Source organism: Triturus cristatus, chromosome 3_2, assembly GCF_964204655.1.
Source record: "Triturus cristatus chromosome 3_2, aTriCri1.1, whole genome shotgun sequence".
NCBI lineage: Eukaryota > Metazoa > Chordata > Amphibia > Caudata > Salamandridae > Triturus > Triturus cristatus.
In genome coordinates this window covers 603,761,808-603,788,916 of record NC_140584.1, presented here as the reverse complement: position 1 = coordinate 603,788,916, position 27,109 = coordinate 603,761,808, and positions in this window count along the sequence as shown.

Genomic DNA, 27,109 nt, shown 5'->3' with positions numbered 1-27,109 from the left:
ACCGTCCTCCACCATAGCAGTGGAGCCGTCGGTGTTCACTGTTGAGACAAAAGCCTTAAAGGTCCCAGGAGGGTTTGGACTGCTGCCTTCCCTCATTGGATGACCTAAGGCCAGCCAATGAGGGAAGGAAACATTCCCTCACTCGTCAGAGAGTGAGATGGGGTCAGTGAGACTGCTGACCCCACCCAACCATGTGGCTAGGTGTCATTGATTGACACTCGGGTCTAGGCGCTTCAGAGTTTAAAACTGAAGCGCCCAGGTCCAAGGCAATCTGTGACTCTCCCCCTCATCATAAGAGAGAGGGCCTCAATGTATTTTTGCCAAGCTTCACAGGTCGCGCCCACAGGGCTGTGAAATCCTCAGCCTGGCAGTCTGGAACATGTGTATTTAATGCTTGTCTAGCTCTTGGCTGCCTTACATGAACAAGAAGAGTGTCTGTCAGGCTGACCTTTGCTCAGTCTGACAGACATTCATCTTGCTGGGGAAAAGTTGGGGGGCGTGGCCCCTCAGCCCAAATGGATGGTCCGATGCTGCCCCTCTGTCCACCTTACCCCAATCCCTCTACAAACTCTTCTCCCCATCTCTAGCTCTACCTCATTCTAAAATCTATCTTACTACCTCTCTTTATCTACCTATTTACCCTCCCCCTTTCTGTATCTCTTTTTCTGGCTACCTCACTTTTGTCTCTTGACTTTAGGTAACTCCCTACCTACTCACCATCTTCCTGGAATAATGAAAATCCTACATTTGCCCTTGTCTCTAATTTCTCTGCGACAACATTTAAAAAAAATTAAATGTATAAATTGTAATTTTCTGCCAGATTTGATGAACTTCCCTTCAGCTGTTTCTCAAAATTTACAATGGGAATTAACATAGGAAAACAATGTTTCAAGACTCCGCTTTTCCTCGGTTCCCACTTGATGAACAAGTTACTTACCTTCGATAACACGTCACCTGGTAGAGACTCTATCTAGCCACAGATTCCTTACCTCTTAAATAATCTCTAGGCATCAAAATGGATCCTGAAATTTTTCCTCGAGCAGCAGCCTTGCGCGCTGGTAGGTGGCGTCATCAACGTTGTTCGACCCGGATATGATTTGCGCAGTGCCTATATAGGCACAACCCGAGCACGCTGATATCAGTTTCTTTTCATGACTTTCCATGCCAGGAGTGCAGAGCCACTAAGAACATTGACCACAGGTGTGGAAAACTAGGGCCCTGAAAGGGGAACAACCCTATCCTTAGAAATCCATTTAAAGAGCTGGTAGGATGGGTTGGTCAGTAAGGAATCTAGATTCTCGATCAGATAAGGCATTACCGAAGGTAAGTAACTTGTTCACCTGATAAAGACTTCTAGCTGCAGATTCCATACCTTTTGGATAGATACCCAAGCAATACCTCCTAGGAGGTGGGTCTGCGGACCAATTTCTTATAAGTCCGGCAGAACTGAATGGGTGAAGTACCCGTCTCAATGGACCTTACTGTCCAGACAGTAGTGTTTTGTGAACGTGTGCAAAGAAGCCCACATTGCTGCCTGGCAGATATCCAAAACCAGAACTCCACGTGCTAAAGCAGTGGTAGCAATTATAGCTTTGGTGAAATGAGCACACAAGTCCTCAGGGGGTTGCATTGCGGCCAATGTGTACCAGATCTTGATGCAAAGCACGACCCATCAGGAGATAGTCCGCTTCAGCCTAGCCCATCCTTTCTTCACTCCGATATGCCCCATGATACTCTCACATACGGTCAAGGTAGAACAACAATACTTCTTTTGGGTCCACATGGTGAAATCGCTCCTCTTCTTTAGAGGGATGTGTCGGAGCATAAAAAGTAGGCAGAGTGATGCATTTAGTTACGTGAAAGGCAGGAACTACTTTCGGTAGAAAGGAAGCTCTCGTACAATGCACCAGTTTGTCTGGCCTCGATGACAAAGCCTGAAGTTCGCTAACCCTCCAGGCAGATATTATAGCCACAAGAAAGGGCATCTTGATGGTAAGGAGCCTGAGAGAACAATTGTGCAAAGGCTCAAAAGAAGCACACATAAGGAAAGTGAGGACAAGATTGAGGTTCCACTGAATATGCTTCAGTGGAACCTCACTCTTGTCCTCACTTTCCTGCAAACAAATGCTGCAAACCATTCAAAAATCTATTTACAATAGGGGATTTGAGGAGGGATGGCTGGCCAGGCAACCAGAAAAAAACGCTGAAATAGCAGAAAGATAGTCCTTCAAAGTGCCCAGAGCAGAGTCCTGCTGGGCAAGAGAAAGAATAAAAGAAGAACCTGAGAAAGGGGGGCAGAAAGAGAACAATCTGTCTTTTTGTATACCATACCACACATTTTTCCCCAACAGCAGGCATATACCGTCTTGGTGGAGGGCTGTTGAACACTTCGGTAGGAAGGGTGAAAGCTGTCAACTGTCGCAGCTCAATCTCCACACAAGAAGGCAAAGTGTTGACAGGCTCAGGTGGAGAACCCTCCCCTACTGCTGTGACAGAAGATCCTCCTTAAGAGGCAGCCTGATCGGTGGACCAATAGACATGCTCAACAACTCGGGATACCAAACCCTCTGAGCCCAGTCAGGAGCCACAAGGATGACTTGGACCCCGTCAATCCTGATCTTCTTGAGAACTTGGGGAAGGAGTGGTATGGGCAGAAAGGCATATGGGAGGACTGAGCTCCACTTGAAATGAAAAGCATTTCTTAGTAAGAGCAGCCTTTGCTACTCCAGCCCACTAAACTGCTGACATTATGCATTTCCTCGGTGACGAACAGATCTAACCAAGGCTCTCCCCACTCTTGAAAGAGATCTTGGGCCAGATATACGACCCTAAATTGCATGCGCAAACGTGTTAGTGACTGGTTTGTGAATGTAAAATACAATAGGTCCATGTACAAACCCTATTTAGCGAGTCGCAATTTTTATGCGACTCTCTAAATAGAATTTGTGACTCGCTTTTAGGAAGGGGCGTTCCAAAGGCGTCCCTTCCAAATAGCGACTCGCTACCCTTTGTAAGAATGTTTTGGGACAGCAATTGCGGTCGCAAAACACTTGCAATTTACTGCCCTCTTCAAGAGGGTGGTAACCCAGTTGCAAATGGGGATGGGTCCCCAGGGTACCCCTTCCCCTTTGTAAATACAGGGGGGAAATATTTTCTAGGGGTTAGGCAGTGGTCCCAGGGACCACTACCTGCCCTTAAAAAATAAAACAAAAACGTTTCATTTTTCTTTTTTTAAATGCATCCTGTTTTCCTTTACAGCCCAGGCCCCCTCTGGAACCGTTGGCAGGACCTGCATTACCATATCCCACAGAGCACAGGAATAGCATCCTACAAGGCATGCAGTGTTCATGCACCGCAGTGCCAGGCTGGTGGAAGAAAACATCTTCTTCCCTAAGGTATCCCGCCTCTTGGATTCTTGATCTGGTTGTGCAATTGGGAATGTGCCAGGATTTACGTGGTAAGCGGATATTTGGACCACCAAGCTATTCGGGGTAAGGGTACTGTGTGAATAAGTTGGGGTCCCTTGTTGTGGGGCCGAGGGATCAGGCAATCGTCCTAGGCAATCGTCCTGTTCATAGGAGCCCCTGTGTTGAGCTTGCACTAAGTTCCAAGCAGGACATCAGTAAGAGCTTTATTAAACAGGATAAGAAGTTCTGAGTTGAGCCACATTTTTCAAGGCATTCATCTTGACTGCCACCAAGGATAAGCTTAGGTCCAGGACCTCTGATTCCGTCCTCATCACCATTGCAAATGGCGCTCCCTCCTCTCTAGCCACAGTAGGGGAGAAAGCATGTCTGTGTATGGAGAGGTATGCAGTCCGCTGATGTCTCCCAAATCCTAACACCAGTCCATGCTGGTGTCATAAGTCTGATATTCTTAAGGGTCCAACGGCTCATGTCACTCCTCACCAAGTACTAACCATAAGAATAGGGCTCAGGCTCTGGCCTGGAAGACATGGCTCCAGTCGGTGCCGGAGTCTGCATCTGTGTAGGCTTGTGGAAACTCGGAGAGGCACAGAGATGACCCAGGTGAGAACTCTTTAGTAATGACAAAAACTCCTAGGCAATATCAATAAAGTAAACAAATTACACAATATCTATGACAATAAGAAGACCAAGGAAGACGGAAAAAATATGTTCAAATGTGTTACTATTTTATTAATTTCTTCTCATATTATTTAAACAAATTATATTTATACAAAACATCTAAAAAATGAAACAATATTTAACACATTACATTTAATCAATATGTATAAATAAAAAGTTAAAAAATGGCAATATCTTTATTAACTCGACGCGCATTTCGGCGTATAAAACGCCTTCTTCAGGAAAGCCACACAATTATCTAAAAAAGAAAAAACATACTCAGATTTCATCAGTGGTTGTCCATATCTTGGTATGTATTCTCATGAAAAACATCTATTTAAACAATACATATATTTTTTTTAAATTATCATAAAAAGCACAATATGTATCAATAGCAACAATCTATATACATAATCTGACGGTCTTCTTATGTATCACACATTACGATTTTATATTTATTTACGGTGCTATATCTGAGTGCTCAAAAATGAAGTTTAATGAAAGAGGTCTATTAAATAGTAAAGGCCTGTAACATTATATAATCCAGAAACAATAAGATAGAAAATAAGTAGCCAATCACTCACAATCAATCAATCAAAACACTTGTATAGCGCGCTACTCACCCGGAAGGGTCTCAAGGTGCTTGGGGGAAGGGGTCTGCTACTGCTCGAACAGCCAGGTCTTGAGTTGTCTCCTGAAGGCGTGGTGGTCTTGGGTCAGCCGAAGGTGGATGGGGAGGGAGTTCCATATCTTGGCCGCCAGGTAGGAGAAGGATCTTCCTCCGGTGGTGGCCCTTCGGATGCGTGGTACGGCGGCGAGGGCGAGGCTAGCAGACCGTAGCTGGCGGGTGGGCGTGTGGAAGGTCAGGCGGTCGTTGAGGTACTTTGGGCCCAGGTCGTGAAGAGACTTGTGTGCGTGGGTGAGGAGCCTGAAGGTGATCCTCTTGTTGACGGGGAGCCAGTGCAGGTCCCTCAGGTTGCTGGAGATGTGGCTGCGTCGGGGGATATCCAGGATGAGTCGGGCGGAGGCGTTCTGGATGCGTTGGAGTCTATTCTGTAGCTTGGCTGTGGTTCCAGCGTAGAGGGTGTTTCCGTAGTCCAGTCGGCTGGTGACGAGGGCCTGGGTGACCGTCTTCCTGGTTTCGGTCGGGATCCATCGGAAGATTTTGCGGAGCATGAGGAGGGTGTGAAAGCATGAAGAGGAGACGGCGTTGACTTGTCTGGTCATCGAGAGGGAGGAGTCCAGGATGAAGCCCAGGTTGCGTGCGTGGTCTGTTGGCTTGGAGGCGGTGCCCAGGGCTGGGGGCCACCAGGAGTCGTCCCAGGCGGAGGGTGATGGTCCCAAGATGAGGACTTCCGTCTTGTCTGAGTTCAGTTTCAGGCGGCTGTTCTTCATCCACTCGGCGACGTCTTTCATCCCTTCGTGGAGGCTGGTTCTGGCGGTGTCGGGGTCTCTGGTGAGGGAGAGGATCAGCTGGGTGTCGTCGGCGTAGGAGATGATGTTGAGGTTGTGTTGGCGTGCGATGATCGCGAGGGGTCTCATGTAGACGTTGAAGAGGGTGGGGCTGAGTAATGATCCCTGCGGGACGCCGCAGATGACTTCGGTGGCCTCCGATCAGAACGGGGGGAGGCATACTCTCTGTGTTCTTCCGGCGAGAAACGAGATGATCCACTTCAGTGCCTTTTCTTGGATGCCGGTGTTGCTGAGGCGTTGGACAAGGGTGCGGTGGCAGACAGTGTCGAACGCTGCGGAGCGGTCCAGGAGGATGAGTGCCGCTGTTTCCCCGTTGTCGAGCAGGGCTCGGATGTCGTCGGTGGCTGCGATGAGGGCGGTCTCGGTGCTGTGGTTGGCTCTGAAACTGGACTGCGAGGGGTCGAGGGATCCATTCGTCTCGAGGAAGGCAGCAAGCTGTCTGTTGGCGATCTTCTCGATGACTTTGGCCGGAAAAGGGAGGAGCGAGATGGGGCGGAAGTTCTTGAGATCAGTGGGGTCTGCTTTTGGTTTCTTCAGTAGGGCGTTGAGCTCGGCGTGCTTCCAGCTCTCCGGGTAGGTGGCGGTGTTGAAGGAGATGTTGATGACGTCTCGGAGTTGGGGTGCGATGGTGGAGGCAGCCTTGTTGAAGACGTGGTGGGGGCAGGGGTCAGTCGGAGATCCGGAGTGGATGGTAATCATCGTGCGGGCTGTGTCTTCGGTGGACACCGCGGTCCAGGTGCGGAGGGTGGCGGTGGGGGGTGTTTGTTCGACGGTTGGGTGCGAGGGTGGTGTGCCGAAGCTGTTGTGGATGTCTGCAATCTTGCGGTGGAAGAACGAGGCGAGGGAGTTGCAGAGATCTTGTGAGGGGAGGATGTCGTTGTTGCCGGTGCTGGGGTTGGAGAACTCCTTGACGATGCTGAAGAGTTCCTTGCTGTCGTGGGCGTTGTTGTCCAGTCGATCCTTCAGTGATTTCTTCTTGGTGGCGCGAATGAGCTGGTGGTGCTTGCGGGTGGCGTGTTTGAGGGTGGTCATGTTGTCAGCGGTCTGGTCGAGGAGCCAGGCTTTCTCGAGAGTGCGGCAGGTCTTCTTGGAGTCCTTGAGTTCGCTGGTGAACCAGGGGGCCTTCTTGTTTCTGGGTTTGCTGGGAGGGTTCTTTAGTGGTGCGAGGTTGTCGGCGCAGGCGGTCAGCCACTGCGTGAAGTTGCGGGCTGCCGCGTTGGGGTCCGGTGTGCTGGCAGGTGGGTTCTGGCTGAGGGAGGTGGTGAGCTGGTCGGTGGTGATCTTGCTCCAGCTTCTGTGGGGGACCTGTTGCGGGTGGTGGTGAGTAGTGGTTTTTCTGAAGTGGACGTAGCTGTGGTCGGTCCAGTGAAGTCCGGTGGAGTGGCTGAAGGCGATGTGTTTGCTGGATGAGAAGACAGGATCGAGCGTGTGGCCGGCGTAGTGGGTGGGGGCTGTTGACCAGTTGCTTGAGTCCGAGGTTGGCGAGGTTGTTCAGCAGGTGACGGTGTTGTGGTCCTTGTTGTTCTCCAGGTGGAAGTTAAGGTCCCCTAGGAGGATGTAGTCGGCGGAGGGCAGGGCGTGGGGGCTGATGAAGTCTGCGAAGTCCTCGCTAAATTGTGTGCGTGGTCCCGGGGGTCTGTAGATGAGGGTGCCTCTGAGGGTCATCTTTGGGTTGGTGTGGATCTGGAAGTGGAGGTGTTCAGCGGTGGCGTAGGTGTCGTCGGCGTTGGTCGTGATGCGGATGGTGTTCTTGTGGACTATGGCGATGCCTCCTCTGGTTTGGTTGACGCGGTCCCTCCTGTTGATCTTGTATCCATCCGGGATGGCGATGGCGATGTCGGGGGCTGAGGAGGCGTTCATCCATGTTTCAGTGAGGAAGGCGATGTCTGGTGAGGTTGTGTCGAGGAGATCCCATATTTCGACGGCGTGTCTGTGGACGGAGCGGGTGTTGAGCAGGATGCACTTGAGGTTGCTGCTGCAGTTTGGCTTGGCGGGCGCGGTGCGTGTTCGGAGGCAGGTGAACTTGCAAGTTGTGCAGGTGAAGGGTCCGTGGAAGCGTTTCGGGGCGGCCCGGCAGCAGGTGGGGTTCCGGCCGGTATTGAGTGCGTTGAGGGTTGCGGCGTCGTAAACCCGTCGTGTGGGCTGGCGTTGGCGGGGGCCAGGGGTCCTGGCACTGGGCGCGGTCCAGGCGCGGACGGGCGCAGACGGGCTTGCCTTTGGCGCACCTTCGGCGCACCAGCGGCGCGCCCGCTGCACGCGTCCGCTGCGCGGCCTCCATATGAGGGCCGAGGGAAGGAGGAGGAGCTGGGAGGTGGGAGCGGGGTGGCCAATGGGGTCAAGGGGGGCGGGGCCGCGGGCCAGCGGCGGCGAAAATCGGCGGGAAAAACGGAGGCGGGGGGGCAAAATCGGCGGAAAAACGGGGGCAGAGGGGGGCAAGGGGGAGGGGGCACAAGGGTACAGAAGGCAGAGGAGCAATCACAGGGGAACAGGCAGCAGCAATTTAGGCAGGGTACAGAAGGCAAAACGGGGAAAGGCACGTGGATCGAGCGGGGAGACAGTCAGGGACACACCAGTGCGGGCACAGTGATCACCTGGTAAGCGGAGCGGAGCGCGAGTCTTCACAGGGGCTGTGCAGCGGTGAGGGGAGCGACCTGCCTGGTGACAGGGTCAGAGGTCGCTCTCTCTACCGCTGCGCGGCCTCCATTTGAGGGCCGAGGGAGGGAGGAGGAGCTGGGAGGTGGGAGCGGGGTGGCCAATGGGGTCAAGGGGGGCGGGGCTGCGGGCCAGCGGCGGCGAAAATCGGCGGGAAAAACGGAGGCAGGGGGGGCAAAATAGGCGGAAAAACGGGGGCAGAGGGGGCAAGGGGGAGGGGGCACAAGGGTACAGAAGGCAGAGGAGCAATCACAGGGGAACAGGCAGCAGCAATTCAGGCAGGGTACAGAAGGCAAAACGGGGAAAGGCACGTGGATCGATCGGGGAGACAGTCAGGGACACACCAGTGCGGGCACAGTGATCACCTGGTAAGCGGAGCGGAGCGCGAGTCCTCACAGGGGCTGTGCAGTGGTGAGGGGAGCGACCTGCCTGGTGACTCACAGATCCCGTTTCAAGGTGATGAGTTCCTAGTGATTAAAACTTGCAACTCCATAGTTGGTGGATGTCTTTAATTCTAATAAATGGCTGAAAAGAATGTATGTATCACCATTATTATAGACCTGTATGATAGGGTCTAATCATCATTAATGTACATGGTAGCTGCTGTTTGTATAAGCTATCTATATGATTTCATTTTGGGAAAGAAATCTGACGAAATTTATGCTCGTAAGATGTGCAATTAAAACTAATAAATCAATGTTAATAATTCAATAAGATCACAAAGAAATAAGAACTGTACTCTATTCAGTAACGGTGTGAGCAATCATCATGCTCCAAAATTCGGACTGATATTAGCGGACCGGAAAACTGAGATTGGTTATGAAAATCAAAATATCTAGCATTAATCTATCACAATTGGTGTTAATTCACCAATATTATGCATGTTCATTAAGAACAGATAAACCACAATGACGAAAGGGATTACCTGATTAAAACGCAATGCACCGGATGTGCAATGATGTCTTATTAATTTTAAAATCAACAGTTTCACGAAAAGGTCTGATGTCTACGAACGAGAAGAGTAAATAACGACTATTTTTAATAGTAATTAGATTACAAAAAGATAAAAATATCCTTAACATTAAATAACTGTAGGTTTCTATTATCTTTTGATCTAAAGTGAATTTTAAAGGTCAATACCTGGTTGTCAAACAAGCTTCGTATAGGTATATTGGAAAAGCGGTCTGGTCCTACTTAGGGGCCGATTCCAATCCTGGAAAAAGGCTGTACAAATCGTTGTATGGAGCGTTTTTCCCGTACAACTCGTACCCGGTAAACTTTTCTTACAACCTAGGAAGTACGATTCATACAGAAAACCTCTTTCCATGCAAATCGTACAAAAGACCATACAACTAAAATAAACCAACGATTCTGATCCGGAACAGCTTGCTTGCGACGTCTGTATGTATTTAAGCAGCGTTTTCCAGCCCAGCAAGTACGAGTCGTCCCTGCGGCATTCCGTACGGCTCTTTTCTTACGGGAGCCAAAAACAGCTATAAAAGCAGAGTCCCCAAGGGTACGAGTCGTACAGGCATGTTGGGGTATGCGATGGTGGGATATGCGATGTTGGGGTACGTGATGTTGGGGTATGCGATGTTGGGGGTACGCACAGTACATACGCGATGTTGGAGGTATGCACAGTACATACGGGACATTGGGGTACGCACCGTACATACACAACGCACGGGGGTGTATGCCTGTACGACTCGTACCCCTGTACGTCTCGCACCCCGGGAACAACTTTTCCCGGGATACGAGTCTTAAAAAGTTCGCTTCGTAGCGGGTAATGGCATTCCCCGTGTACGGGATGTTTTCCGTACAAATCGTAAATCGGAAAGCCGGTCCGGATCGTACTAGTACGGTTGGACTGCATTTTTACAATTTGTACGGAAAAGTGTCCGGGTCCGTCTGGTACAACTTTTCCTGATCCGATTTGTAAGGATCGGGCCGATCCGTACAAATCCCGTACTTCACGGGTCGGACGGGACTTGTATGATTTGTATGGAAAAATTTACCGATACGAGTCGGACGGGAAAAAAAAATACAGGATCGGAATCGGCCCCTTAATGTTAAAATCAGTGAAATGATATTCTGGAAATCCTCTGAAAAAACAATACACAATCTATTGTCAAAATCGAAACCTTATAAAGGAAAAAAGGACACATTATAAATCGGAGTAACAATGAACCCCGTAATTACCTTGCAATAGAAGAAATTCAACGAAGAAACTGGAACAAGCACTGGATATGTGACAGTGTTCCAAATATGTAGCTCAATCAGCATACACAGTAAAGGACTTATCTAAGGAGGAATGTAACAATATATATCTATTAGCGTGTAAAACTACAGCTTCAGAGTAAATCAAAGTCCCTATAGCTACAAACTAGTAAATACCTGATAAAAGGAGGCTTCAAGTAGGACCAGGCTAAGGATGGCTGCCGGTGACGCCTTCAGAAAAGAGTATCAAATGTGTTGGTGCCATTCTACACATTATATACTCTATGGCTAGTCACATGATAATCATGTGATTCTAAAAAGTGTCATGTGACCGATTTGGTGGTGGTCAGAGAAGACAGACTGAAGTGAAAATGGTCAGAGAAAACAGACTATATTGAAAACCATGGAAACTTTATTGTTCTGTCTGACAAAATTTCAAAGACATGTCAAACTGTTTGGTATTATAGATATCAATTACTATAATAACCTTGTATTATTTCAAAAACCTATTGGCTTGATATATATTATGTAACAATGAGTGATATATGATAAATTGAGAATTATGAAGATAGTAACCAAAACTTTGTCCGAGTTGTAAAATCAACACCTAAATGAAAGGTAAATTAAATAATATCAAATGTCGGACGATGTTTTGAAGGTATCAACCTATCAGATTTGACTGGTATTTCCATAAATGTTTATATTGATTAAAAACGCAGTGGCCTAAACAACTTGAATTAGATTCAGTATATCCAACATCCTATTATAAAATGCGATCCCCACTCAGATTATGGCATTCTCCCAGGGTATTTCACTATTCAGGCCATTCCTAAAAGTGTTAAGAGTAAAAATCCAAAAAACTTCTCATTTTTTACGTATTTTGAGACCCCCTTTATTGTCGGGAGTCCTGATTCTTTCCAAAATTCTCCAATGGATGTCTTCTGGTTTATGGTTCATGTCAATGAAATGTTTAACTAAGGGCGCTGTAATTTTGGCTGTTCTGACTGCAGAGCGGTGTTCAGTAATGCGAGTTTGAATTGCTCTTGACGTCTCACCTACATAACCCAGGTTACAGGGACAGCGAATGAAATATACAGTATTGTTTGTTTTACAGTTCCACATCTCGGTGGCTTCAATAGAAACCCCACTGTGGACCAGAATTTCACCTTCAATAATGGACTCACAAGATTTACAAGAGGAACATTTCATAGTACCTTTAATGGGTAAATTACCATTAATGGATTTTTGAATGAACATAGGTCTATTGGTCTTATTGGTGAACCGTGAGCGAACAATGAAATCTTTGATATTTCTGTTTCGCCGATGTGCGAATAAAGGTTTGGTCAATTTACAACTATCTGGATTACTGTTAAGAATGTGCCAATTACTATTAATAATTTGTTTGACTTTAGTATCCATCGTGGAGTGTCTGGTGACACATACCAGCGGAATATTACTGTTGTTAACTTTAGAGGTCAATAAATGGTCCCGGTCGTAAAACCTAGCACGTTTATAGGAATCCCTCACCAACCGGTGAGGGTATCCTCTATCTAAAAACTTCTTTCTCATTGTAATGGCTTGTTTATCAAAATCTCTCAAGTTCGTGCAGTTTCTACGCACTCTTTGAAATTGGGAAAACGGAATACCTTGTTTTTGGTTGTGGGGATGATAACTATTGAAATGCAGCAGCGTATTCCTTGCAGTGGGCTTAACAAAAAGATCTACTTCCAAGTGGCCCAAAGATGAGAACTCTACCGCAGAGCCAAGCCTCTGAAGTCGACACTCACTCCTTTCATTTGCCAACAGACGAAGAGAAGTCGAAGATCTCTTTGACTTCTTCTTCTTGTGTTGGGACTTACCCAAATGACCCGACAACTTAGAGTGCGACGGGGATTTCGGACTCTGTGACCTCTCCCAGGACCTTCCTCTCAACCAGGATCTGAATCATTGCGACGTCGCACCTTGAGCCACCAGGAGCTTGAGGGATCGCTCCCTCAAATCCTTCGGGCTCATGGTGTAACAATCAGAGCAGACCCTCAGATCATGGTCACGCTCGAGGCACCAGAGGCATACCAGATGCAGGTCTGTTACTGACATCGAGCGGTGACAGTCACTGCAGGTTTGAAGCTAATCTTCTGAGCAGGGATAGGCAGAGTTCAAGGAGTTGCACTACGTGGAATTCCGCTGAGTGGCATAAAAACTCAGAGGAATTCCACAGAGTGCCACTCTGCTCTAGTTCTAAGGCAGAGCGACCCTTTCCTGACCACTAGATCCAGACTGGCAATCAGGCAGCTGAACTGGGAAATGTAAAGAGCTGACAATGTGCTTTGTTGCATTGATCCACCAGGGACAACACACAGGAAGGTTTTGTCAACTTCTGTGGCCTCGTCTGGCCTGAGGTTGAGAGTGAACAGGCAGCTCTCCAGTCACCACCTTCATTCTGCAATCCTCAGGGACAGGCTTTTATGGCTCTCTCCCACTGCCTCCCTTTCAAATACATAAGCAGCAGGGGAGTTCATCTCCAGAAGTGATTTTGAGATGAGCCTACATTGAGCCACACTGGGTCACAGATACAACTGGTGGAAATCTACAACAGGCAATCATGAAAAATCTGTGCACACATGCGTGCAGACGTGTGTATATTTCTATATATATAAATATATGTATCTGCTCCTGCATACAATACATCTAGGCTTCCATTGGCTGAAACAATCGGAGTGAAAGGTGATGATAGGTACTTAAGCATGTTAAAGTGCGTAGCATTCCGCAATGTCTATGCTTATCTCTTTAACAACCACAGTGCCGGGGCACAATGGTGCCCCTGCACCTGCCTAGTCAGAGATGATCGCAAACAGTTCTCAAACTCGTCTCCAGGCCCCTTCATGCCCAGACTTCTCAGGGTGTCTAAGGCGGAAGAGTTGTTGCTGCTCTTTGGAGCTGCCTGTCCCGCTCCAGCCTCCAGGAACAAAAGTGAAGAACAAACATTCTCAGCAGTGTCCCACCCCCTGCCTTCTTGCCCCCACTACAAAACCTTTTTTTTCACGTCAATTTGGTTCCTGTACCCCACCCTCAAGAAGTAACTCAGTGGTTTCAAACACAAATATTTAAGAAAACTTGCCTCTTCTCTTCAAGATTACAGGAACTTCCATTAAAACGACATCTTCAAATAAAACAGCTTTATCTCGGCAGCAAGAAACAAGTGAGAGCTCCCAAAGAAGAAATCAATGAACAGGCACGTACTGGCAGGAGAGCAAACAGCATGCAGTCTGGTAATCTGCTCCCTGGCTCTTCCCCGCTTTGGATGGGGCAATCCTGGAGGTAAGGACGGAGCAGAACTCACAGACCTGAAATTGTAGTATATTGCAGCCAAGCAACAGGCGACTCTGGCTTGCCCCGCCTCTGTCAATTAAGTTCCGCCCCCGCGCACAGCACTGGCAGGCAGGAGATACATATCCTGCAGTCAGTCCTATGGCGAACTTTGAATTCCATGTGTGTAGAGAATAGAGATTTAGTGCATGCGTGGTACTCACACAATATTCTGGTAAAGATTCAGTGCAAGGTCATGGCTTCCAGAAAAGATTATTATCTGGCAGGCGTCCGAAGAAGAGTGGAGCACTGCAGACCTGCACTCCTAGTCCTCACTAGGGGTGGGGTGGGTGGCGGGGGCAAACTCTGCCATGTGGCGGAATCTGGGTTTTTTGCCGAACTCAGCACTCATCAGTGGAGTGCTGAGTCGCAATATTCCACAAACTCTGTCTGTGGAGCAGAGTTAACCGTCCACCGTTACTTCTGAGATGACATCCCTGCCACACCAGGAGGAGATTAAAAAAACACTCTCACAAGTCTAAAAAAAGTTTTGTAAAAAACATACTAAGGGATAGATCTCTCTGGATCTGCACTTACTGCTGCGGTAAGAAAAGAACTGATGTCAGCGGACTGGGGTGGTGCCTAGATAGGCACCACACACATTCCTTACGGCGCGGACAATAACACCATGTGGAACCAAACATCCCTCCCTACGGGCACGCAGGGATACTGCTCGAGATAAAAATACCAGATCCAATCTAATGTATGGAGATAATTTAAAAGGTAAAGAATCTAGAGCTAGAAGTCTCTATCAGATGGATTACCCTTAAACTCCCCAGGAACAAGCTGAGGTGGATAGGCTTTATTTTTGGAAAGTTTAATAAAAATCTATCAAACAGCGCCAACGGTATTAACAAAATAAAAATGATCTTCCCATGGAAACTCTGACCTGACTATAACCACACAGTCGCAACCACCCCGTATAAGACATAGATATTTAAATTAATTTTCTTAAATGCAATCACATTTTATTTTTAAAATCATAAATAAATTAATTGTTTAATCTTAACATTTTTAAATATTGATATGTATTTTTAATTTATACTATATAAGAAATAACTATAATTCCAGCACATCCTCTACACACTACCTATGTGTGAACCCTTACACCCCGTTACTACCCCTAATGCAGTACAATCCATGAAACCTAAAAAACCCTCACTTCCTCTATATAATTCCCATCTCTAAAGCCAAAAACTCCTTACTACCCCTATTCACTACCCATCCCTGAAACCTAAACCCCCATACTTCCCATATATGACTCTATCCACTACCCATTCCTGAACCCTAAAAAGTCCCTAATCCTCATAAATATCTATTGCAGAACTCTAAAACCGCTCACTACCCTTATACACTACCCAATCCTGGGGCCTAAAAACAACTTACTTCCCAAAAACACAATCTATCCCTGAGGCCAAAAAATGTCTTACTACCCCTGTACGCTACCCTCTCTATGTATACTTGTTTGTGTATATATTTATATACACAAGCATACACATATAAAATATACTTACCGTCAATGCAATGGCTTGCAAAGAAAAATCCTTTCAAAATGGATGAGAAGTAAAAACCTCTGATGTACTTGAGCTCTAATGACCCTCCTGATGTACTTACCTGTGATGCAATAACACCTGTGAAGTAACGGTGACAGACCGTCTCTACAGGCTCAGGCTTTAGCCGCCCTGCTCCAACCCCATAACAGTCAGATGAATATAAATTGGGAAGGAACTGAATAACACAGATCAAAGAGCTGGGCTCTTGAAATACACAAAGTCTGTCTGCGACTTCAGTAGAAAGTTGGGCATACCGTTGTGTCAAGACTTCATAATCAGAATCCAGGGGCCCTAGTGAATGGAAGACCGATAAACACTTTTTTGTGGCAGGGCAGGGTTTGTTGACTGTTAATGAACCTTCACCAGATACGGGACCAGAACCTGCCATGAGAAGAGCTTCCTGAGGTCTGCCTTGAGGAGAAGAGGAGGAGTACTGGAAGTATCCATGCACAAAGAAAATACTACATTAAAATGGAAAAGCAGACCTCTGCACCCAGAGTATATCTGCCCTGCTAGGACAAGATTTGAGGCCTTGCGACCCGGTGGCCCCTGCAACAAGCTCTGAAGGTGAAGCACCTATGACAGCTTAACAATAATGGCGCTCACATCCAGCGGTCTATAGTCCCCAAGCAATATTAGGCACCTAATATTATGGTCCTTGAAGAACTGTGACCCCACTTCAGCAGTCACAATCCTAGAAGCACAAAGCACTGGGAGAAGATGGGATCGACCACACAATTGCTTCCACATTGGTGGATCTCCTTGACCTATGTTAGATCACTGTTGCGACTTGCGGTGTGTTTTTCAGTTTGTTTGGGTGGCGTTTTTTGTTATGGGTCCAAGGAAGATTCACCTACGAAAGATCATCCGGCTGTGCCAGAGCACAGCCGGTGCTCATACTGCCGCACCTCTTTAGCTAGAGTCTGTAGTTTTGCCATATTGCAAGGCCAGAAACATCGGCCACGTAACCTGGGCTGGGGCCATCTCAGCGTAACTCATGGTGGGTTGGCAGGACTGGACACCACCCGAACTGTGCCGCTCCCAGCCAGGCAATGCAATCCGGCCTGCAGCAGACTAGCCAAAGTACAGTGTGCAAGTTTGGTAATGTACGAAGGACTGGGAACATTTGGGAACTATGTTAGGTGCTGTCTTGCAACTGACTTTAGGGACACATAGGCAGGAACCTGGAGGGACGCCTAGAGAACAGTATACCCATTTTTGGACTGACTGACTTCATTTTGTCATTATACATCACCTTGATAGGGAAGCAGCCTCAATACACAGAGGTTGGTTCCCAAACCTTGACAAGCAACTCCCGTACAATGATTGCATCAGGACACCTGTGCACCAGCATTATGCCCTTTGAATTTATATGTTCACCATTACGTTGTTTACTAGAAATAAAGTAATTTCTCTTCTAGGTAAAACCACTAGCTGGATATTGCCATTGATTTATCGATTCCTATTACATGTTTCATTGAATTCTGAGTTTCTACCCCACATTACCACCCAGAGTACGTCTTTAACTACTCGACTTCACTATCTTGAGTGTCAAGTGATACAGGGGCGTACTTGCGCACAGTTCTGGGCTCAACAGTTGCGTAAAACCCCAGTGAACCAGTAATAAAAAGCTCTGATTGTTGCAATTGTATCCGGGTGACCTCTGACTGCCCTGGGACTTCCGAAAAACTACCCACAGGAAGTAGTACGCATTTATCAGCAGCTTAGAAATTATGTCAAGCAGAAGTGAGGTTCAGACAAGACTGGTACAATTAGGACACCAATACAAACACTACACACACGCAAGCACCTGCCATTAACACACAGACTTTTAATGCAATAATGGGACATTGTTCCGCTACACAGAATGAGATTCCATTTTGGGTCACCAGGAGAAACTGTCATGTTAAAGGATTGTACTTTCATTCCACACCACAGAATAAACACAGGTTATGGAACATGTGGCTTCCTATCGTGATATTACCTAATCCTTAACAAAGCCAGTAGTAGGGAACCATGGGGCATATTATCAAGACAGGCGATAAAATTGTCGCCGCTTTAGCAGCAGAAACTGCCGCTAAAATGGCGATAATGGGCTTGATAATATGCTCTATGAAATTCGAATTGAAGCTCAGGTTAGATGTAATTCACATCTAACATGGGCTTCAATTGGAATTCCATAGAGCATATTATCAAGCCCATTATTGCCGTTTTAGCGGCAGTTTTCTGCCGCCAAAGCGGCGATAATTTTATCGCCTGTCTTGATAATATGCCCCCATATTCGCAGTCCTAAACACCACTATCCTTAGCATATCATCAATAGTGGTAATATCTTACCTCCTTGAAGAGATTCAAGAAGAACACATTTAGGGGCATATCTACAAGGCGGCGATATAAAATTATCGCCGCTTTTGCGGCTGTTTTCGGCCGAAAAGCAGCGATAATTTTATCACTATATTAGTAAGGTCACGCTATGGCGTGAAACCTTGCCTTAGCGCCTGAATTCCTAACGCCCATCTTTGCATCTCTAATGAGATGCAAAGTGGGCGTTCCTCTCCAGGATAACGGGAGAAATTTCGCTAAGCGACATTTCTCCTATTATCAAGCCTCACGCAAAGCAGCATAGCGACGAGAAAAGTAGCGATAACCTCTGTTATCGCTACTTTCCTTATGCCTGCTTTGAAACTGACTTAGCGATGATATCCTATGGAAGGCGGATATCATGGCTAAGTATGTGAGGGCCTATCAGCAAGCTATCACCAAACTTCGTGGGATTATCGCTGGGTTTCCAGCGATAATCTCACGTTTGGCAGTTAGCGCTAGGATTTTTATCGCTTTTGAGATAAGCGTTGCTATTAGCACGCTATCTCAGCGATAAAAATCCACGCTAGCCGGCGATAATTATCCTAGCGCTAAGTGCGCTTAGCGATAATTATCGCCGGTTGTTGCTGATATGCCCCGTTATTCCTTTGAAAAATTATCCACAGGTTCAGTGAAAAGAGACTGAGACCAGCGGCAAAAAGGATTTAACAATAATCATAAATGAATAAAATATCAGAAAATAATTGCTGCATATCCACCTACGATGAACAGCTCAATTGTTCCTATTTCGAAGCCCAACGGACACTAGAGATTAGTTTTAGACTATTGTAACATCAAAACCACTGTAAAAAACACACAGTACAAAAAATATCATAGTACAGGATTAATGATAACCTACACATAACATATATAAAATCACAATAGAAATAGTAAAAAGATTTTTCACTCAAATGTATAAAATATAAAAGCGCAATAAACATAGTAAATTGATTTACTCAAAATATTGCTCCTGTGTCACAATACTTAACATTCATATTTGGAGAGATGCATTATGGATTACACGATTACCAGAGGGGTATAAAAATAGTTTAGGGGTCTTCACATAGTACATATTTAGTTGCTACAGGAACATGCGAGTTTAGAGTCTTACATGGTTATATATACTCCACTGATGATGAATAATACCTGCAACATGTAGATAGGATATTTAGATATGATAACCTTTTTGCCATATAGCATCAGCTGCAACTTCAGCCCCATTAGCCATGGGGAACATGTCCAACAAATCATCCTCCCTCAGGTCCTCCCTCTCCTTCTCTTTTTTCTGTGGTTCAGTGATCTTTGGAACAGATATGGAGGAGGTAGAACAATTGGAGCACAAGCCTCGACCTTGTCCCTAAAATGGCTATTTTGATATTCCCACTTCTTCTGAGTATCTTTCATACTCCAGACTTTTGATTCATGTTTTAGCTTGTATGCCTCCTCGTGACACTGTATTAAGAGCCAAAACTGTTCTGCATCTGTTTTACTCTTGGGATCTTTTAGTCTTGTTTGCAAATTAGATAATCTTTCTATGTGGAAGGTACCATGCTCCAGTAGTGACTTCTTCCTGTTCTCATTAGTGAGTCCTACCCACTCTCTTAGGTATTTGCATGTGTGTTTACCATATTGTTGATACATGGTATAGGCATGTGTCCCTTTTGGTGGGTGCTTGCTACGTTTATGCTGTCCGCCCCCATTGTGATTCCTTATAATACGCTCACATTAAGGAAAAGGGGAGAGGGTCTACAGGCCTTGTGACCACAGCTCAATCTATGGAGGGAGGAAAGAAAAAAAACAGAAAGATGGATGGGGTTTATCTTCAATTATTTTTTCTTCAAATTAATTTCATGCGAGAGGGAGGAAAGGTTATCGTGCACTCACACACAAAGACTCCCTTGAATTCAACAAACCTTCAACCAACATCTGCAGTGACTCATGAAGAGGACAGGCCGCTAAATCAGAGGGTCTTTTTTCTCCCACACATTCATCCTTCAATCTTCCACTTGTGAAGTTTGAAGAGGAAGTTACACTGTTAGCAAATGTGCAAGGTACAACCCTGAGCCCTTTAACCTCTGGGCCATCTAGAGCCATGAAGTTTAGCCACCGTATTCAGCATTACAAGAAGTTTAGAACTAATATAAAATGACCTACATATTTGATTATAAGTGTTAATACTTTGGTTTAATAGCTGAGCTATCAGTTCTGCTAACACTATATTAAGAATCTATGTACTAATCTACTTCAAGATTGAGATATCACTGAACTCGCAAAGGCTTGAGACGTATCTAACTTTCTTACAAGGATGCCAACTAGCCCCTCATATTTGCCTCCTGCAAACATTCTGGGCCAGATGCACGACTGTTTTTAGCAGTTGCAAATGGAGAATCGGGCTGTTTGCAGCCGCTAAAACAGCTCCTGGCATGTACTAACCCTATTTTGCGAGTTGGTAACCTATGACAGACTCACAAAATAGGATTCGCGGGCCGCTGTTAGGAAGGGGCATGCCAAGGGCGTCCCTTCCTAATAGCAAGTCGCAAGGGCATGTACGATTGTTTTGCAACCAGAATGAGGGAAACCTCATCAGTTCAGGAGCCAAACATGCAGTTTCATAATGGCCAGTTCCTTGTGAAACAAATTGCATGCTTTCTGAGACAGCGATCATTCATGCACATCCTTCTAGGCCAATCTAATCATTGTTCTCTGACGTTTCCTAACTCTGTCCCGTATTCATTTGGATAATCCAAAAAGGTGGGACAATGTATCCTAAATGATAATCCCGGGGACCTATCTGAAAACTCCCTACAGCAGACTAATGAGCACTTTACACTCTGTTGTGTTATAAAAAGATACAATGTGGACACCCACTTCGTAAATGTTTGAAACTGCATCTGGATGCAGACTCAACTCATATGAAGATATCTGTTGCCTGCTGAGACATTTCACTTGGAACTTGCCCTTCCTTGCTAAATTTAGAGTCAACACGTGAATGCCTTGCAGAATCATCCAATGCTAAACCATCATAACCTTTCCATCAAACCGCAGAGCCCTGGTGACGCGATGCACAGCAACAGTGTTTCTGTAACACTAGCCTGATGGTCCTTCTCTAAAATAGACTTGATATGAAGCATTCTATTTGTCATTGCCCATAGGCCACTATTATCTAAACCCACCAGATGCGCCCTACAGAAATGCATAAACCAACAATTGAAAATGTTAATCTCAGTGTCACATCTTGACTAGTCGTTATGTTGTCCTACTGAGACCACCATACCAGCTTCTTAAAAACATTCTGTCTCACCTGCTGCTAACCTGTAAACTACCAACGACTCTGTTACCACTAAATCCGTAATGTCCTCAGTGACAGTGACGGCTCCTCGAGGGAGTGCTGCGGGGCGGTGAGGCAGAGTGGGGGAGGGGCAGGGTGGGGGGTAATAAACTCCGGCATACGGCTGAAGGGAGTTAAGCAAATAAATTAATATATAAAACAAATTACATTGCGCATGCTGCATCGCCATTTGGCGTTGCAGCGCGCGCTATGTAATTCGCTTTATTCATTTATTTATTTACTTAACTCCCATCGGCCGTATGCTGGAGTTTACTACCCCCCACCCTGCCCCTCCCCCTCCCCGCCTCACCACCTCACAGCACTACCTCGAGGAGCCGCCACTTCTCAGTGAACGTCTCACTCCTAGCCTCTTCTCATGCACTAACATAATGTCTAAAGCCATGATGCCAAACATTCTCAAAGCATGTAGAGCTTGAGCATTTCCTCTGCTCTGAACAAAAGAATCAGCTCTTTTATACAGTAAACCCTCCCTGGCGACAGAGAGATCTTCATTAGCGAGATGCCTGTTATTGCTGTAATTAAATTAAATGTTTGGTTAGTGTCAATTTCAGCTTTAGGAGGTGTAAAGAAAATTAAATATGTGAAAAAGAGACATTGATGTGGGTAATGAAGGCAGCAACCCTTCATGGGAAACATCATCAGAGAACTAGGGCTCCAAGGAAAGGTGCCCCAGTACTCCCTGCAGCTGTAGGTATGTAGACGTCAATACCTTTTGCAAAAGCCCAGAATGCTGATGTAAGCCCACAAGGCAGGCCTCTGGTGTGGTAATATTTCCATATATGTGGATAATTTCTGCATGCCAGAAGAACACCTGGAAATATGCGTGCTGCATATCAAGAGAAGACATTCACGCTCCTCAAGGCTGTCTCATTTGTGCTAGAGATATCTTTCCGAACATTGCCCTTCCATGTACATGTTGGGAGCCGTTAAATCGAGAACATAGCTCATACTTTTAACATAAGAAAGAATCCGGAGTAGAAATCGAAATTCCATTTTTCTTCCAACATCTCTTCATTGCCCTGCTTTAAGAGCTGTTGAGAAAAATCTCTAAGAATATTTTTTCAATGTGTCTCTCCCCTGTAACCTTAAAGGAATGTAAAAATGACGGAAAACATCCGGAGGACAGACAGCATCAATTTCTTACAATCTGTAAGACCCTGTGTTTCCTGGGTAAAATTTCCCACTTCGAAAAGAAACCTATACACTTAGCTTTCACTGGTGTTACATGTTGTAAAGGGGCTATCCACCCAGCTTCCTTTGTGCTACAGATGGTTCTGCATTCTGTCCATCAACTGTTGTTTTTGCATTTGTTATCCCAAGTGGGAAGGGTATGCCCAGACGTGGGTCCCGTGCTATCCATGCCACTGGAATCAAGCTATCCTGGCTGAAGAGGGGTGAAACCCCGAAACCGGTCCTAGGATGCTTGCTTCCAGTCCAGGGAGGACCTGGCTTGGCAGTTCGGGCTGGACTGTTTTGAAACCAACGTCATTTTTGATACTAACAATTCTTTTGCACACCACTTGAAATTGTGGAGACGATATATAGATGATATCCTGGTCATCTGGGAAGGTGACCAGGAGTCTCTAGATTCATTTTCCCTCTGGTTGAATAGACAAGATCATAATCTAAAATTTACTGGTGAATCCAGTAATATTACTTTATCATTTTTAGATTTACGACTGTATTCCAGAAATGGGAGGATTCAGACTGAATTGTACCAAAAACCTATGGCACAAAATTCATTGTTGACCTTTTATAGCTTTCACCCACGAGCACTATTGAATAATCTTCCTATAGGTCAATTCCTTAGACTACGAAGAAATTGTAGTGAAGTAGCTAGATACAAAATACATGCTAAGAATCTGAGTGAAGAATTAATATCTCGTAACTATCCGAGTAAATTGGTACATGGTGCCAATAAGAGAGCACGCAATAACCATCGGGAGGCTCTTTTGGAACCCTATGTTAGACCTGCAAATAAAATGATGGTTTGCGTGACTACCTTTAGTGACCTATCAGATAATGTTAAGAAGGCTGTCAATAAAGCTTGGCACATTTTGAATACAGGGAATTTGTCCTTGGAAAGACCCCTTTTTGCTTTTAAGCGGAGCAGTAATTTACGAGATATGCTAGTACATACTAGACCTAAAACTGACACACAAGAGATGAGACAATCAACACTATGGGGGGCTACACCAGTGCTAGGACATTTCCCCTGTGGTTCATGTTCTGTCTGTCCTTTTACTAAAAAAGTGACGCAGCTTGACCTAGGTCTTGGTACACCTTGAATACTAAATACACATACCAACTGTGACACAAGCGGGGTCATTTATAGGATTACTTGTCCTTGCCCGCTGGTATATATTGGAATGACCACTAGGAAGGTTAAACAGAGGATGGTTGAGCATCGAAGTGCTTTTCGCTGTAAAAAAAATAATACTTGTATGACAAGAGATTTTGTTGAGAAGTCACATACTGAAGATGACTTTACATGGGTCATCATTGGCAAACCCAAATATCATATCAACATGGGTCCGCTGGAGAGAGTCCTTTTACTTAGGGAACAGAGATGGGTGTTCCGTATGAAAAGCCATATTAATGGCTTAAATGAAGATATACCATGGAACATGCTGTAAAATTGAGATTCTGGTGAGATAATCCGTTCTATATGCTGTTTCTTTCACCCATGCTGCTGTTGCACTATTAGCACTTGTCCTCTATTAATGCTGAGTCATTGTTCTGATGTTATTAGAGGGAGAATGTATAACACACTAGATATCCCACAATGCACTTATACTGACCATCGAGATTCTAGCATAAGCAGTGAGGTGATTCATTCCTTTGTAGTCCCTATTCTTCCATGCTTAGCATTAGGAGACGCTATTGAGGCAGGAAATCTGATGTGGATCGCTTGTACCTTTTATTTAGTGGTCTTTGGATGAGTCTAGTTCACATTTTTATATCAAGCCACCGTGAACCGGTAGTTTTGTTTGCTTCCAGGTTATTGCTAGCGGCACAAATAAAATCGCTATAAAGAGAAATACTCCGCTATGCATTTTCTTTCACATATGCTGCTGTTGCATTATAAGTACTTGTCCTCTAGTATTGCTGAGTCATTGTTCTGATGCTATTAGAGGGAGAATGTATTACACACTACATATCCCACAATGCACTTGTACTGACCATCGAGAATCTAGCATAAGTAGTAAGGCTATACATTCCTTTGTAACCCCTTCTCCGCCATGCTTAACATACTTGGACGCTATTGAGGCAGGAAATCTGATGGTGATCGCTTGTTTCTTTTTTATTGAGTGATCATTGGCAGAGTCTAGTCCGCGTTTTTAGATTAAGCCGCCCTGAACCGGAAGTAGTTTTGTTCGCCTCCGGGTTATTTCTAGCGGTGTAAAGAAATCGCTATAAAGAGAAACACTCCGCTCTATCTCATTGGCTCCATTCGGGAGAGGCGTGCGGTGTTATTAGGTGAGTGATCTCAAGATTACTTCGGTCTGACACGGGAGTTGTAAGATCGAGACTGACACCTGTGAGTAGCAAACAGGAGAGCATTGAGTGATTCATATGAAGGGATACATGGGATTGCGTTTTCTCTTTCATCGACTTTTGAAGGGTGTGTAAACATACACATGTGAAGGTGTACGTGGATCTATGAATCTGAAACCCTCTGGGCGTTGATCTGTTGGCACGTTGTGCAAACAAATTCTACTATGAATGAATTTGTGTGTTGCCCTTCTATGATCCTATGGTGGGATTGATGTGTTCATCTATTCCAAACACAATTGTTTACCTTCTCATAACCTAGTTTATGTATGTCCATTACACTAGCTAGATCGCTTAGTGAGAAGAGGTTGTACTCTATCCTGAGCCTGGTCTGCCTTATTATTATTATTTTTGTTACATTTTATTAACGCATTTTGGTATGTTGAACCTGACTGGTGTTTATTATGTGTGTATTGATTCATATCTCACCTCTAGGCATCCGCTTATAAGTAAAGGACCAATGAAAGGTATTGGCAGGTATTGATCTGCTTTTTGGTGAGAACAATGTTTTAATTTTTCGTGTGCTTCACTATGGTGTTGGTTGGCACATATTCCACATACACTTTGGTAAAAGGCACTTTAGACAAATTGTGAATGTGAGATATTAAAGATTGTTTTTTCATGTGTTACAGTAAGAAGACCAAACTGATGTTGGTCATTCACGACATCTACAAAATATAAGTATGGTTTTTTGTTATTATTTTTAAGCAGAGCGACAAGACAATGGTCCTGATGAATGCCATGAATTTAGATCAATTGGCAGAAACATGTTGACCTGACCTAGTCAGATAGGGAATATTTTTACTCCTATCGTCACCCTACTTATTTTAGATCCATTTATAAGGGAGAGCTAATAAATAATTTTTCTCCGTTTAGAGATGGTTTTAACACATTTTTGATATTATTTTGCACTCTGCTACTCATTCACAGATTCACATTGGAGTGTAGAACACCTCAAGCTCCTCTCCGAAGGGAGAGTTGTAGCCCACACAGTGTACCTTGCGGACACTGTGTGTAAGAGGGTGGGTGAGGTTTCTCGTCTTTAAACTTAAAACTTTTTCTATAGGTGTAGTCTCTGTACACTTTGAATTTCGTCTTTAACATTTTTTCCATTACGGTACTTTTTGTGAGATTTGTACCCATGAGGCACAGGGTCAAGACTGATTTGCATATGGCTGGGTTCAAACTGGAATGGCATGGTGAGCATACAAACAATGGATTTATGCCCAGATCTCTGTACTGGGGTGAATGTATAACATTGTTCTGCATTCTGTCCATCAACTGTTGTTTTTGCACAGATGGTATTGCAGCCTCGATCTGAGGACCCCTCTTCTAACTAGCCTGTCCATGACCTCTAACTGGCTTCCTAAACAGTGACTACCTCACTGAAACTGTGGCTTTGCAATTTTGAATCTTTGTGGAATTGCTGGCAACATACAATACTGTTGTGCAGTGAAACGGTGCCTTAGGCTTTTTATAGACATGCATATCTTGCCATTGCCCCCACACGTCTTGCATTCAAATGATCAACAAAGCCCCCAAATCATTTTTCACTATACAGGAGCATGTTCTAATTTTATTTAGTGAACTTCAGGCAAAAACCACGCTGACCTCAGCCATAATGGCATTTCATAATCAGTCGGAGGGCGTTCTGCCTAGCAATGGTGTCCACAAAATCTAAGCCAGATTGAATAGCATGCTTAGGCAACACCATTCCATCTACAACAATCTGTTTCATTAACACGTTTGATTATCTAGAAAAGGATCTGGTGGCTTTTCCACCAGTTGCCATTGTGAAATCTGGGACCTTACCATGCTACTGGGTACTTCAAAGAAACAGTAGGATTGTCACAGTGCAATTCTGGTTTATCCTGTGAGAGAACAAGAAAGATCCTTAAATCAGTCAAAGCATTGGGAGGCTTATTTACGAGCCCCTTGTGGCGCCAATATGCCACGTTACGTGGCGCACCGGCGGCGTAACCTGCTGTCCGATATTTACAAGGACACGTAAAGCCACCCTACGTGGCTTTACTTGTGCTTGTAAATATCGCCCCTTCTCACGCAAAACTTTGGGTCTAAGGAGCATGACATAGGTGTTGCTGTGCCAATGCAACACCCATGTATTCTAATGCATTTCCAGATTTACGAGAAATTGTAAACCTGGAAATGTGTCACAATGCTACACTACTCCAGGGGTTGCGTAACGAGGAGAAATGTGTACATTCTCCTCGTGTTTTTTCTCTTTCAATGCGTGCTGCATTCTACAGCATGCAGGGAAAGAGGAAATCCCCTCAATTGATTGTTTTTGTGCAGGAAGCTGTCCACTCCTGCACAAAAACAATCTTGCCATTACGCAGGCGCAAGTGCAGGCACATGGCAGCCGATTGTGAGCCAGCGCAGAGGAAAGCATAAGGATGCAGCATATTGTTGTAAATATGTCACATCCCTGTCCTTTGAAAGTGACTCAGTGCTGCGAAGCCGAATAGTTTGCGTCAGGC